The sequence below is a fragment of the Mixophyes fleayi genome, chromosome 4 (assembly GCF_038048845.1).
Source record: "Mixophyes fleayi isolate aMixFle1 chromosome 4, aMixFle1.hap1, whole genome shotgun sequence".
NCBI classification, from domain to species: domain Eukaryota; kingdom Metazoa; phylum Chordata; class Amphibia; order Anura; family Limnodynastidae; genus Mixophyes; species Mixophyes fleayi.
The window spans coordinates 78,109,575-78,122,682 of record NC_134405.1 but is presented as its reverse complement, the minus strand read 5'-3'; the positions used below and the strand labels follow the sequence as shown (position 1 = coordinate 78,122,682).

At 44.0% G+C, this 13,108-nt stretch overlaps 1 protein-coding gene and 1 long non-coding RNA gene across 2 annotated transcripts in view; both read right to left on the bottom strand.

Moving 5' to 3' along the window:
* ADRA1A (adrenoceptor alpha 1A) overlaps positions 1-13,108 on the bottom strand; it is a 103,150-nt gene that overhangs the window by 15,815 nt on the left and 74,227 nt on the right. The gene's annotated exons all lie outside the window — the stretch shown is intronic.
* Positions 1-13,108, bottom strand: part of LOC142151646 (uncharacterized) — a 175,261-nt gene that overhangs the window by 115,189 nt on the left and 46,964 nt on the right. The window lies entirely within an intron of this gene.

Here is a 13,108-nt window from a genome sequence, read left to right as displayed (position 1 = left end):
GGGTTTAACAAGCCTGCAGTACCATAAAATCACAAATTGGAATTTCTTATATGCGATATACTAACGCATACTTGCCCATTCTCCTGGATCCTGCCCACTTACTAGTAAATACTAAGATGGTGAGTACTGCTGCAGTCTTTGTTAAATAGACTTTCCATGGGGAGGTATCACCATAGTGATCCGGTGAATCTTACCCTTTTGCAGAGCTGGATTAAGGCTTTGGGGGGCCCGGGGTACTTAAGACAGGGGGGCCCCTAAGATCTAAAATTAAGGGCATAGTGACACATCCTGCATTACATCACCTACAGCCCACAGTATGACACTTACAGCTCTCCCAGAGGGCTCGCCTAGGTTGTCTGCATAAGAAAAATCATTGCTTCCACAAACTAAAATACTGTACATTAAAACAATCATCAAAACATCACAATAAAATGGGTATTGACACCACACATTAAAACAAGCAATGATATCGCACATTAAAAATACCATTGATAATGTACACTAAAACTAGCAATGATACCGCACATCAAAACTAACATAAAAAATAAACATTGATAACATAACGCCAATTTTGACTATATATGTCATATATATATATATATATATATATATATATATATATATGTAGCTATGTATATTATATTGAAGCTTTAATTAGATTACATAGATATGTGTATATATATATATATATATATATATATATATATATATATATATATATATATATATATAATGTACTACAATTTTATTCAATATTTATTCAAAATTGCTAATGGGTGTGTTGATGCACCCTCTTACAGACAAAAAAAACCTGCATTGTTGTGTACACCATTGAACGGTCACCAAAAATTAGGATTGTCCCTCTAGAGTCACAACATTTCACAGACTCTGCTGATCTCTCCTACCTAATCTTCTCACTTTCACCACATGTGGCTGCAGGTTTCTTTAGTTGCGGCTTGTACATTTAGAAAATTACAGCCGGCCCCGGCGTTAAATCAATACCACCCACGATTAATAATTAGGCCTTCCTCCAGCCCCAACATTAAAATAATAGTATTCATATTTAATAAATAAACCTATTTCCCTCCCTACAAACAGCCCCAGCAATAAATTAATAGTATTTACATTTCAGAAATATACCTATTTCCCAAACCCGTCACTGCCATTAAATAATTCATAGGCAAATTTAATAGAGACCTCATTCTCCCCAAACTCACCCCCAAACCACCCCATCTTAAATTAATAGTCCCCACTATTGTGCCTCTCTCCCCCCTTTTTCCTCTTACTGTGCCTCTCTCCCGCCCTTTTTCCTCATACTGTGCCTGTCTCCCCATTTTTCCTCAATCTGTGCCTCTCCCCCCTTTTTTCTCATGCTGTGCCTTCCCCCCCCTTTTTCCTTACTGTGCCTCGCTCTCCTTCTTTTTCCTTACTGTGCCCCTCTCCTCCCCTTTTTCCTTACTGTGCCTCTCTCCCCTCGTTTTTTCCTTACTGTGCCTCTCTCCCCTCCTTTTTCCTTACTGTACCTCTCTCCCCTCCTTTTTCCTTACTGTACCTCTCTCCTCTCCTTTTTTCTTACTGTGCCTCTCTCCTCCCCTTTTTCCTTACTGTGCCTCTCTCCCCATCTTTTTCCTTACTGTGCCTCTCTCCTCCCCTTTTTCTTTACTGTGCCTCTCTCCCCTCCTTTTTCCTTACTGTGCCTCTCTCCTCCCCTTTTTCCTTACTGTGCCTCTCTCACCTCCTTTTTTCTCATAGTGTGCCTTTCTGCTTTATTCCCTTTTTTTACTTACCTTTCTATTGGCTTCTTTCTTTTCTTTTCTTCTGTCTTCTGTCTTCTCTCTTCTTGGTCCTCTCTGCGCTGCTCCTCACTGAATGACAGGCGTGACTTGACAATGTCACGCCTGTCATTCAGTGTTAACAGAGCAGAGAGGAAGGAGGTGGGACGCCGGCGCCGCGATCAGGTGAGTAAATCTATATTTTTTCTTTGCCACCCTGCTCCCCCCACCAACGAAGAGCAGCAGCCCAGAATCCGCCCGTAAACCCCCCGACCCCCCCCCCCCCGCTGCAAAAATAACACAAAAACTAATGGTCAGTGCAGATAGCAACTGACAGCAGGTGCAGGTTAGATCATACGGGCGACGGGACGAGGGGGGGGGGGGGGGCGTGGAGAGAGGTGGGTCCAGAGCGGTTGGTGTCAGTTGCTGTCAGACAGGAAAAGTTCATACGGCACGTGCCCCCCCCTTAATCCGGCTATGCCCTTTTGGTGTATAAGACGAAGTCCTATCTCCACTTTCGCCAGATAGGGCTTTCCACCCTTTAATAAATACACTTAGAGCTTTCAATGCTGAGAAACAAGGTGTCACTGAGCCTGTTCTCACAAAACATAAGAAACTCTACCTTCAACATTTCAGAATTGCAAGTTTTACGCATTAAACATATTAAAGCAAATCTGTCAACAAGACTGGTATAGTGCACATCTGCTTACATAATAGCCAGCCATCACCTTAACTGGCAATGTTCAGAGAAAAATGTTTAAGCATGTTTATTTTACTACTAATGTTATAAGAAAACAATGCAATGCAATAATATCTCAGAAGGAAAAGGGGTGAGTGGGAGGTGGAAGCTGACATGAACAGAGCACTGTCCCAGCTGTTCCAGCTTCTGCTGAGCTTCAAATAACATTGTTTTGAACCAGGCAACACATTATCGGAGAGCCATGTACCGTTGAACGGCTCATACAAGCTGTTTTAATAAACAACAGGTGGGTTTGCATGATGCAAAACATTTCAGAGGGGAGAGGGGTGTAGTGCTGGTTGCTCCTCCTCCTTCTTCAGGTGCAATAATCAAGAGGTCATACACCCAATACAGACACATCCTCAAATTAGTGGTAATAATCTACTTTGTGATAAACATCATACAATTCTAATGGATACATTATATGTGATACATACATGTAATAATATATGATATGATCTAACATAGATAAAAAAAGAAACTTCATTCAACTGCCATATCTCACAAAATAAGCAGTAGGAAGTAATCAGCACCATCCTTATATAGATTACCATATAAAACTATAAACGTTTATGGTGTATCGTATTAATTAGCTAAAGCTAAAAATACCACAGTAGAGTTTTATACTTCAGGATACACTCAAATATAGCTTCCAGTTATGCTCACTTAACTCTCTAATGTAATGCAAATAAATACTATAGAAGGGTACCAGTAAAAACACATGCAGTCCAAAATATATTATTATATACATATTAAGATTAACTTAATAAGTATTGTTACAAATAACAAGTGATGTCTAACTTTTTGTTTAATCCATTTTGAAAATTGACTGTTTATTTATGTGACATTATTCAAGACTAGGTATTACACATTTCCCTTGTGCTCAGTTTATAAGAAGACACCTATGTAGTTAAAAATAAGGCTACAGCTTTAAGGAAGCCTTGAACCACAATGGATGGATCGATATGTGCTGTAAAAGTTATTGCCTTGAACTGTCATAGGAAAGATCAGTCATCATAATTGAGTTATATTTGATTCAATCCTTGAGGATAGAACTCTATTGTGGTATTTGTAACGTAAACTAATTAATACAGTGCACCACCTTCCTGTTCTGTTTTATATGGTAATCTTTTATGAGCCTTGTATTAATAAATAACTATAAAATATTTAAGTACACGCATTTTAAGTGTCTTTGCCTTTTGTCATTCAAATAACAGAGGGCCTGATTCATCAAGGTACTCAAACGCATACGCATCTGTATTTCATACTTTGAGTGACGCAAACCGTTATATTTGCGTTGGAGTTTGAGATTGAGTTGACTTTGAGTGCCGTATCTGCTCTGTTTGCACTGCGTATGTGGTGTTTTACGTAGCTCAAGTCCCGTTTAGCAGATGCGTATGCGTTTGCATACCTTGATGAATCAGGCCGGAAGATATCATCTATCAGTAAATACCCAGACTGGGTTATCAGATAAGACAGGTAAATATGAGAACATGAAACAGACCCCCAATTCTCTTATTGGTAAAGTTTGTGAATGTACACATTGCACCGCTGGGAGAGTGTTACACTGTGTGCGCGCTTATCCCATATGTGCTGAGAGGAAGAGAATGGTGAGTCAGGGTGAGAGAGTAGCAGCTGCGGGGTGGAGCCTCCTAGTGTTCAGAGAGCACGTGCCAGGCCTCGCCATTATTATGTGTGTTCATCTGAGGATACCCTGGATGGTGCCCGCATAACTCTGCTTGTGATCAATTTGCACAGAAAGGGTGAGGGTCTCAGGGGTGATCGTTAGTTGGGAAACTGATGCACTACTAAATTCTGTAGGAGGATGATCTGAAAATGACCCAAGTCCCCTGTATGTTAGGTACAATGTGTAGGGTTAGGGGCTGGCTGGACTGGTTCCATCGTGGGCTATCTCAGGCTGGGTCACTGGGCTACAAGCATTTTTTCCCTTTCCAATGATCCAATATAGGCGACTGAGCCGAGTCTCGGGGGCTACAATTTGCCAGTCAGCCCCTGGGAGGGATTTTTGAAGTGACAAGCAGGAATGTGCTTCCTGTTGCTGACACTCCTCATCCTAACAGACCTAGTGCTACACAAGGTAATGGCCATATACAACACTAATCATCTATCACACTGGTCCTGGACCACTATGACCAAACAAGACACAGAACTGTGGGACCCCATCCTCTGTGCTCTGATCACCAGTTGTGTCTGGGGGTCAAGGAACAGGCTTGTGCTGTGATCATTATTTACCGGGGTACAGGTTTGCATGCTGATGGCTACCTTTGTGTGTTATTAGAATACAGCTTTGTGCAGATGGTTGTATGTGTGGTTGCTAACTTGGATTGAGCACAATTTTTACCAATGGTATTCACATGCACCTGCCACTACCATTTCAGTGAATAAATGACTTATAGTATGACAGCGCGGAACACACAGAGGGAATGCAAACAGACCGCGTAGGTGGAACTGTATGACGTCACTTCCACAAATGATTTTTATCAGGTGCCGGCAAAGATGTTTCACCTAAAAAAGTTGCTGGTAGGTTAACTGGCTTCTGATAAAATGGACCCTAGTGTGTGGTTTATTAAAACAGCTCAATATGAGATTTTGAACAGTACATGGCTTTCTTATAATGTGTCCACTGCTATTTTATTTGGATATTTGTTCTGGAATTGAGGAGCGTGTTTTGTGACCGGATCCCCACTGCTTCAAATTGAATTGGGAAAAAGTGGAAAAGAACAAATGCTGAAACAACTTATTGACAAGGTGATAAAAGGTTACTAGACCATATGTGTATTTTATAATGCAGCGTCAGCTGGGTGCTTTAGAACACTGCAATTTTTCTGACCAGGAAATGGCAAAATTAGGATATGCTCAATCAGTATGTCATGAAAGTGAATACGGTACATGTTCTACTTTTGCACCATAGTGATTCCGCTGTTAAAGTGTTACATGTGGTGATTTGACAAGCGGAATTGCTATGGTGTGACAGAGTAGTGACGTCCACTTTCATCATAAAATGCATATGGTTAATGTCCTTTCCTTCACGCACCTTACCAACCTTCGTACATTATAAGTGTGACTTAAACTAAACCAAATAAAGACACGGACATGTATAAGCTTCTTTGGCAAATAAACCAATTAAATGAAATTCACCTGGTGGTGGCGAGAGCAAAATGCAGTCAACTAACAACCAATCATCTAACCAAATATTGCAATGCCAAGATGGTATTCAAACTAACCAAGGAATAATCCCTTAACATTGGCCGGTGTTAAAACAGGCGTCAGCCTGACTGCTCCCTCTTGGACTCAACATTGACAGCCATGTAAAGCAGGCCAAGGGATCCTCCACTCAGAAGGATGAAGACTGATGTTACTTTAAAGGGGTAGTGACGTGCGGCCAAATATTATAACCACCGTTGTGACTAGTCGCTGACTGCACTGCTCTCCCACCAACTGCGCCTCCTCTGTAAATAAAAATTGTTAACACAAACCAAAACAACTAGCTGGGCGGGCGGGAAGGCATCCGTGAAAGTGTGGTAAGAAAAGACCCAGCAATCCATGGGAGTTAATACTGAAGAGACTATGCCACTCCCAATGGATCCTATTAGCTGGATATCAGCAAAACTTTAACCCCGAATGGGTAAGTGCCTGAAACACATAAAACAATCCTTTTAAATGCCCTCAGCTTAATGGCTTCGCTTAACATTCTCTGAGGTATCATCACTTTAGAATGCCATGGTTTTCTGGTCATCAACATCGCTGTGTTCTAAAGTGCCTGTCTAACACTGCCACTAGTCTCTGACATACTGTTTTTAAGAAAACAGGTGATAAATGGGCTTTAAAGAGAACATGTCACAACGCTGCAGGCAGGTTACTTATTTCAAATGAAAACCTTCACAGCTTCAGGTGACTATAATTTATGGGCTTGTACATGTCCTCCTGCAATTTTTAATAAATACATTGCTTTATATAGCTAGCCTACTTTTGTACTTTTATGCAACATATTTATATTGTAATACAGAATTGTTTATTTAGGCTGACCTGACCTCAATATGTATAGCTCCGCTGTTCTCTCAGCAAGAGATATATACGGGAATGGGATCTCTTATCTGGAAACCCGTTCTCTAAAGAATTGTGGAAACCAGAAATAAAAATACACATTATTGATACTGTTCAGTGATTTTGTCATACACACAGATATGATCACCAACTGTTTCTTTCTATGGTCACTATAAGGAGCTCTGCTGAGCAATTTAACTAGGAGGGAATATCAAATCAGTGCGGTGGAAAGACAGGGGTCATTTTTAAATGTTTTATAGTGAATTGTTGTCATTGTGCTTCAAATTACAGAAACGCATAATTGAAAATAGTTGCAAATTATATATATATATATATATATATATATATATATATATATATATATCTATATCAATGAAAATAAACGACTCTACTACTCATGTAAAGACTAGAAAGATAAAGCAATGTATTTTGTAAAAGTTGCAGAAGGGTATGCACAGGCCAATAAGTTATATCCATCTGATGGTACATCACCTCTCTTAGCACTGCCTTCAAAAGCGCCTGGCATAGCCACGGGGGTGTGGTCACACCCCCATCATGATGTGGCCACGCCCCCTCAAGGTGTGACCATGCCCCTCCTATCCTGATGCCGACGATCCAAATGTTGGGAGGTGTGTGGATGTGGTTGTAATGAAGTCACAGACCAGAACACGCATTGTTAAAATAATCTTAAACAGGCTATGATATGACCACATCAGCAACAACATCTTTGCACATTGCAAACATTGCAGGGATGTGAGTAATATTACCATCTACAACCACAGCAAGTTCGGAGCGCTATTGAACATGCCAGGCTTTAGGTAAGAGCATATGTTGGGCCCAGCTACACTAAGGCCCAACGTACCTACAGTATGGATACGATGTTATGTGAAATGTCCTTTTTTAATAACTTCAGCACAAAGTATTTGCATCAGCAGGGTCAACAATGCATCACCTGACCACATTGCAAAATTTGGGCAGGGGACTATTAATGCTTCTCTAGCCTCATCTGATTATGCCCGTTCCTGTGCATGTACCAATTGCACAAACGTCAGCTCAGGTCTCTGACCAGCGTGGGGGCCTCATGTAGAGTGGGTGCCTCATTCGGGAGGTGTGTGTGGGGGGCTACATTGCCTTCAAATTCAGGCCCCATGGCAGCAACACATCTCAGTGGTAGTCACTTAGGGTTTCACCTTCAGTCTCCAACTCTACGCAGCATCTGGCTTGTTAAATCCAGTGAGGTCAATCAGGGATGAAGCTAACAGATGCAAGACAATGAACACAGCCATAAAAGTCTGTCAGAATTGTTATTCAACTGAGCTGAGATCAGTACAATACTGAATGTGAACATGTGTCAAAGCCTCATAGACCCTTTCATCAGCAGCACAGCAGATTTTGCTTGGTTAATGAAAATCAGGGACTTAATTAATAAGAATATTTTATGCACCATCAGAGACATAATTAAAGACAAGAGTACAGTAATTCATTGATGATTAGTATATTTAAATTAAAAACAACACACAATGATGACTAATTAATAAATACACACTTAGATGTGCACATTCATAGGACAATGTGGAAAAATAGATCATATACATTAAGACAATCAATACAGAATTACAGATCTTTCGGTTCCACTGTGCATACATAAGTCAACAAGCTGGTTCACGAACAAGCACATAAACTCTGGCCAGACAAAGCGGTAATTTAAAATTGCAACAATAAGTGATGTTTTATTGCAGTGATAAGCAGCAATACAAAAATTCTACTTATCACTGGGAACAGAGCCGGATTTATAAATAAGCCCCAAAATGTGCAAATGTATTCATAATAAGCACATGTCAATTGCACTAAATGTAATAATAAAATACAGCAAACTGTCAGTATACTGTATGTCCCTCCAAGGGACAGAGAACATCTATTAAAAAAACAAACAAATCGATTTTGATGGGAATGATGCAGAATCGTGTTGTCAGGCTGCGTTATGCCCACCATATCTCATTATGGCTGGGCAGGGTGAATGCCAGGGTCACTTGGGTGTCCATGAGATCACCATTTTCGGAGTCTCCCGGACAGTATGACCATATGATGTCACGCTACTTCCTTTATCATGGGCTGATGTCAGAGTTTAATCAATTTTCAACATAACTCTTACAACTGAAGAATGAGAAGCATACTGATAATATCCCTGTTCATTATTTTTGCTCATTACATCTAATTTTAATGTTTTTAAAGAAACAAAAAACAAATAAAAAACAAGGATTCAATTGACTTGTTTGAAATGAACATAACCCAGATTTATTATTTCTCTGTTGTGTGTTAAGATTTAGGAGCTCTCCTGTTGGTTTGTTTATTTGATCTATCATCTATGCAATTACTGCTACTACTATGTGTAGGATCAATCCTGCAGTTCATTGATTCAGCTAGTTGCTGGGCAAATAGTTACAAGCTTCACTCAGCCCTCAGTCTGACAGCCTCAGGTGTGCAATCATCTTCCACACCCCTGCAGCTAATCATTCTGCAGTACTCATTGGTGCTGTTGCCCTTATAAAGCTCTTCCTGGCAGCATACCAATGCTGGTGATAGTTCCTGCTTGACCTAGTGTGGCTTGTATCCTGAACTGATCTGCTCTCAGTGTTTGACCTGGATTGTTTATAGGAATTGTTGCCTTCTCCATTTCTGAATTTTGGCTTTGTTAAACGGATTGTTCTCACATATTTACCCACCATGATCCCTGGCTTGTTTAAAGGATTTCGCTGTCTTCTCTACTTCTGATTCCTGCCTGTCTGACTCTGAGTTCTGCCAAATACATTCTGGTTGCTCACTATCTGCTGCCGTGTGCTGTCCACTCCATAAGATAGTGCCAGACTACTCCACATTAACACTTGCCTGTCTAGCTCTAAGTTCTGCTAATATATCCAGGTTGCTCATTACCTCCTACTGTGTTCTGTCTTCTAAACTGGGCAGGTGCTATATCAACAACTGCTACTACCCGAGCCTAAGTCCTGGGGACAACCAAGTACTGTGGAACATAACCAGTTCCTTGGAAAAGGGGCTGCTAAAGGTGAAAATCTTACGAAGCAGTTCTAGCAGTTAAGCATCTCACGCTACTCTGCCCTTAACATTGTGCTTAGTTATTTCTTGGATTGTATACACAATATTGGATTTGCCAGCATTTGAAAGATTTTTGAAAGTCTGATGCAGCATAAAAGTAATTATTGGTGACAGGCCTGTCTGTTCCTCCAGAATCAGACATCAGGGGATTGGAATTTGCATGCGCTGCATTGTGTGACAACTATATGAACAAAAGAAGATCTTGTTTACTGAACCTCTCCAAGGTTAAGAGCGAATCCAGCAAATAAAAACAGCTCAATACTGCCAGAAACTCTGGACTCCATGTTACAGAGGAAGCCTTTTGTTAAAGAGAAATTCCATTTCAGACTTATTTTTGGGTGGAATAAGGTTATATATGTTAAACAAAAGTATTGTAATGTAATTTACCTCAATTCCCCTGATCCTCCTCTGCGGTGGCTCCCACAATACCCTAAGGCGGCGGTTCCCAAAGTGTGCGTCGCGGCTCCCAGGGGGGCCGCGGTGCTGTCACTGGGGTGCCACGAGCCAGCCATAGAAAAAACCAAAGAGCACATAAACTTACCAATCAGCGCGGCACCGGGACTCAGCAGACTCCTCTCTCCCGCAGCTGTCACTGAATATCGACGTCAGTGACAACTGCTGGAGAGAGGAGTCTGCTGGGTCCCTGCGCCGCGCTGATTGGTAAGTTTATGTGCTCTTTGGTTTTTTCTATGGCTGGCTCGCGGCAGAGGAGTGAGAGGGAGTGTGACTGCGGGCAGACAGAGGGGCAGGAGTGCGACAGCGGGCAGACAGTGGGGCAGGAGTGTGACAGCATGCAGACAGAGGGGCAGGAGTGTGACAGCGGGCAGACAGAGGAGCAGGAGTACGACAGCGGGCAGACAAAGGGGCAGAAGTGTGACAGCGGGGCAGACTGAGGGGCAGGAGTGTGACAGCGGGGCAGACTGAGGGGCAGGAGTGTGACAGCGGGGCAGACAGAGGGGCAGGAGTGTGACAGAGGGGCAGAAGTGCGACAGCGGGGCAGACAGAAGGGCAGGAGTGTGACAGCGGGCAGACAGCGAGGCAGGAGTGTGACAGTGGACAGACAGCGGGGCAGGAGTGTGACAGCGGGGCAGACAGAGGGGCAGGAGTGTGACAGTGGGGCAGACAGAGGGGCAGTAGTGTGACAGCGGGCAGACAGCGGGGCAGAAGTGTGACAGCGGGCAGATAGCAGGGCAGAAGTGTGACAGCGGGCAGATAGCGGGGCAGGAGTGTGACACCGGGCAGACAGAGGGGCAGGAGTGTGACAGCGGGCAGACAGAGGGGCAGGAGTGTGACAGCGGGGCAGACAGAGGGGCAGGAGTGTGACGGCGGGCAGACAGAGGGGCAGGAGTGTGACAGCGGGCAGACAGCGGGGCAGGAGTGTGACAGCGGGCAGACAGAGGGGCAGGAGTGTGACAGCGGGCAGACAGCGGGGCAGACAGAGGGGCAGGAGTGTGACAGCGGGGCAGACAGAGGGGCAGGAGTGTGACGGCGGGCAGACAGAGGGGCAGGAGTGTGACAGCGGGCAGACAGAGGGGCAGGAGTGTGACAGCGGGCAGACAGCGGAGCAGACAGAGGGGCAGGAGTGTGACAGTAGGCAGACAGCGGGGCAGGAGTGTGACGGCGGGCAGACAGCGGGGCAGGAGTGTGACAGCGGGCAGACAGAGGGGCAGGAGTGTGACAGCGGGGCAGAGGAGGGTGACAGCAGGGCAGAGGAGGGTGACAGCGGGGCAGAGGAGGGTGACATCATGAGAGGGGCAGTGGAGGGGGACACAGCATGACAGGGGCAGAGGAGGGGGACACAGCATGAGAGGGGCAGTGGAGGGGGACACAGCGTGAGAGGGGCAATGGAGGGGGACACAGCGTGAGAGGGGCAGTGGAGGGGGACACAGCGTGAGAGGGGCAGTGGAGGGGGACACAGCGTGACAGAGGGCAGAGGAGGGGGACACAGCATGTCAGAGGGCAGAGGAGGGGGACAGAGGGCAGAGGAGGGGGACAGCGTGACAGTGCAGAGGAGGGGGGGACATCGTGAGAGAGGGCAGTGGAGGGGGACATTGTGAGAGAGGGCAGAGGAGGGGGGACATTGTGAGAGAGGGCAGAGGAGGGGGGACATCGTGAGAGAGGGCAGAGGAGGGGGGGCATCGTGAGAGAGGGCAGAGGAGGGGGGACATCGTGAGAGAGGGCAGAGGAGGGGGACATCGTGAGAGAGGGCAGAGGAGGGGGGACAGCGTGACAGAGAGCAGAGGAGGGGGGACAGCATGACAGAGGGCAGAGGGGGCAGTGTGAGAGAGGGCAGTGTGTCTGGATACAGAGGGGCAGTGTGTCTGGATGCAGAGGGGGCAGTGTGTCTGGAAGCAGAGGGGGCAGAGTGCCTGGATGCAGAGGGGGCAGAGTGCCTGAGGGCAAAGTGTCTGGATGCAGAGGGGGCATTTTTGCATACAACTAAATAAGTATTTCTGTCCTGACCTAAATACTTATTGCATTTTTTTGCCCCAACTACTTCTAAAACAGGACTGCTCAATAATTATTTTGGAGGGATGCCTTGAAAAAATTTGGAGACTCTAAGGGTGCCGCGAACTGCAAAAGTTTGGGAACCACTGCCCTAAGATTTATATATGTTAAACAAAAGTACTTTAATGCAGTTTACCTGCGTTCCATTGATCCTCCACTAGGGTAGGCTCCCACAATACCTGTAATAGTCTGAGCAGGAAATCCTGTCTCTTGCTCAGGGTGGACTATTTTGGAACCCCTTATATCTTTGTCAAGGTCATGGGATGATAGTGTTGGGGGAGCTCCCATATTGAAGGAACGAGGGAGCGCAGGTAAGTTATTATTTTACATATCTCGCCTATTTCCATCCCAGTCTAAGAGACCTGGCAATAAGGTTGATTTTTATTACCACTTATCTCCCATTTTTTCCCATTCATAAATCAGCAAATTTTTAGTTTAAGGTGGATTTCTTGGTTAAATTTCACTGAACTGTAGGTTTTGTGTTGTGTACACGCTGGCAATATGTTGATGTTTTGTTTCAAAGTATTTTTTTTACATTTTCCCTCAATGTAATCTGCATAATATTTTCTAATCAAAAATATACATTTTATTATCTATTTCCAAGTTCATACTAAACTTAACCAACAACTTTAGTTTATGTCTACAATTTAGCACAATGTATGCTCCCTATAGTCTTATTTTTCACATAACTACTATGAAGATTACAACAACAAAAATAAAAAAAACCATCTGTTGTTCTACAAAGGTCTTCACTCAGACAAATATCCTGAGGTGCCAACACATTGGGGTCTATTTATCACATGGCGAAAAGCTCTGCAGCTGGTGAAAATGGGTGTTATCGCCAATGATAGAGCTTCACCCTATCTACCAAGGGGACACCACCACTGGTATCGGCAAACCAACTAGCCAGGTC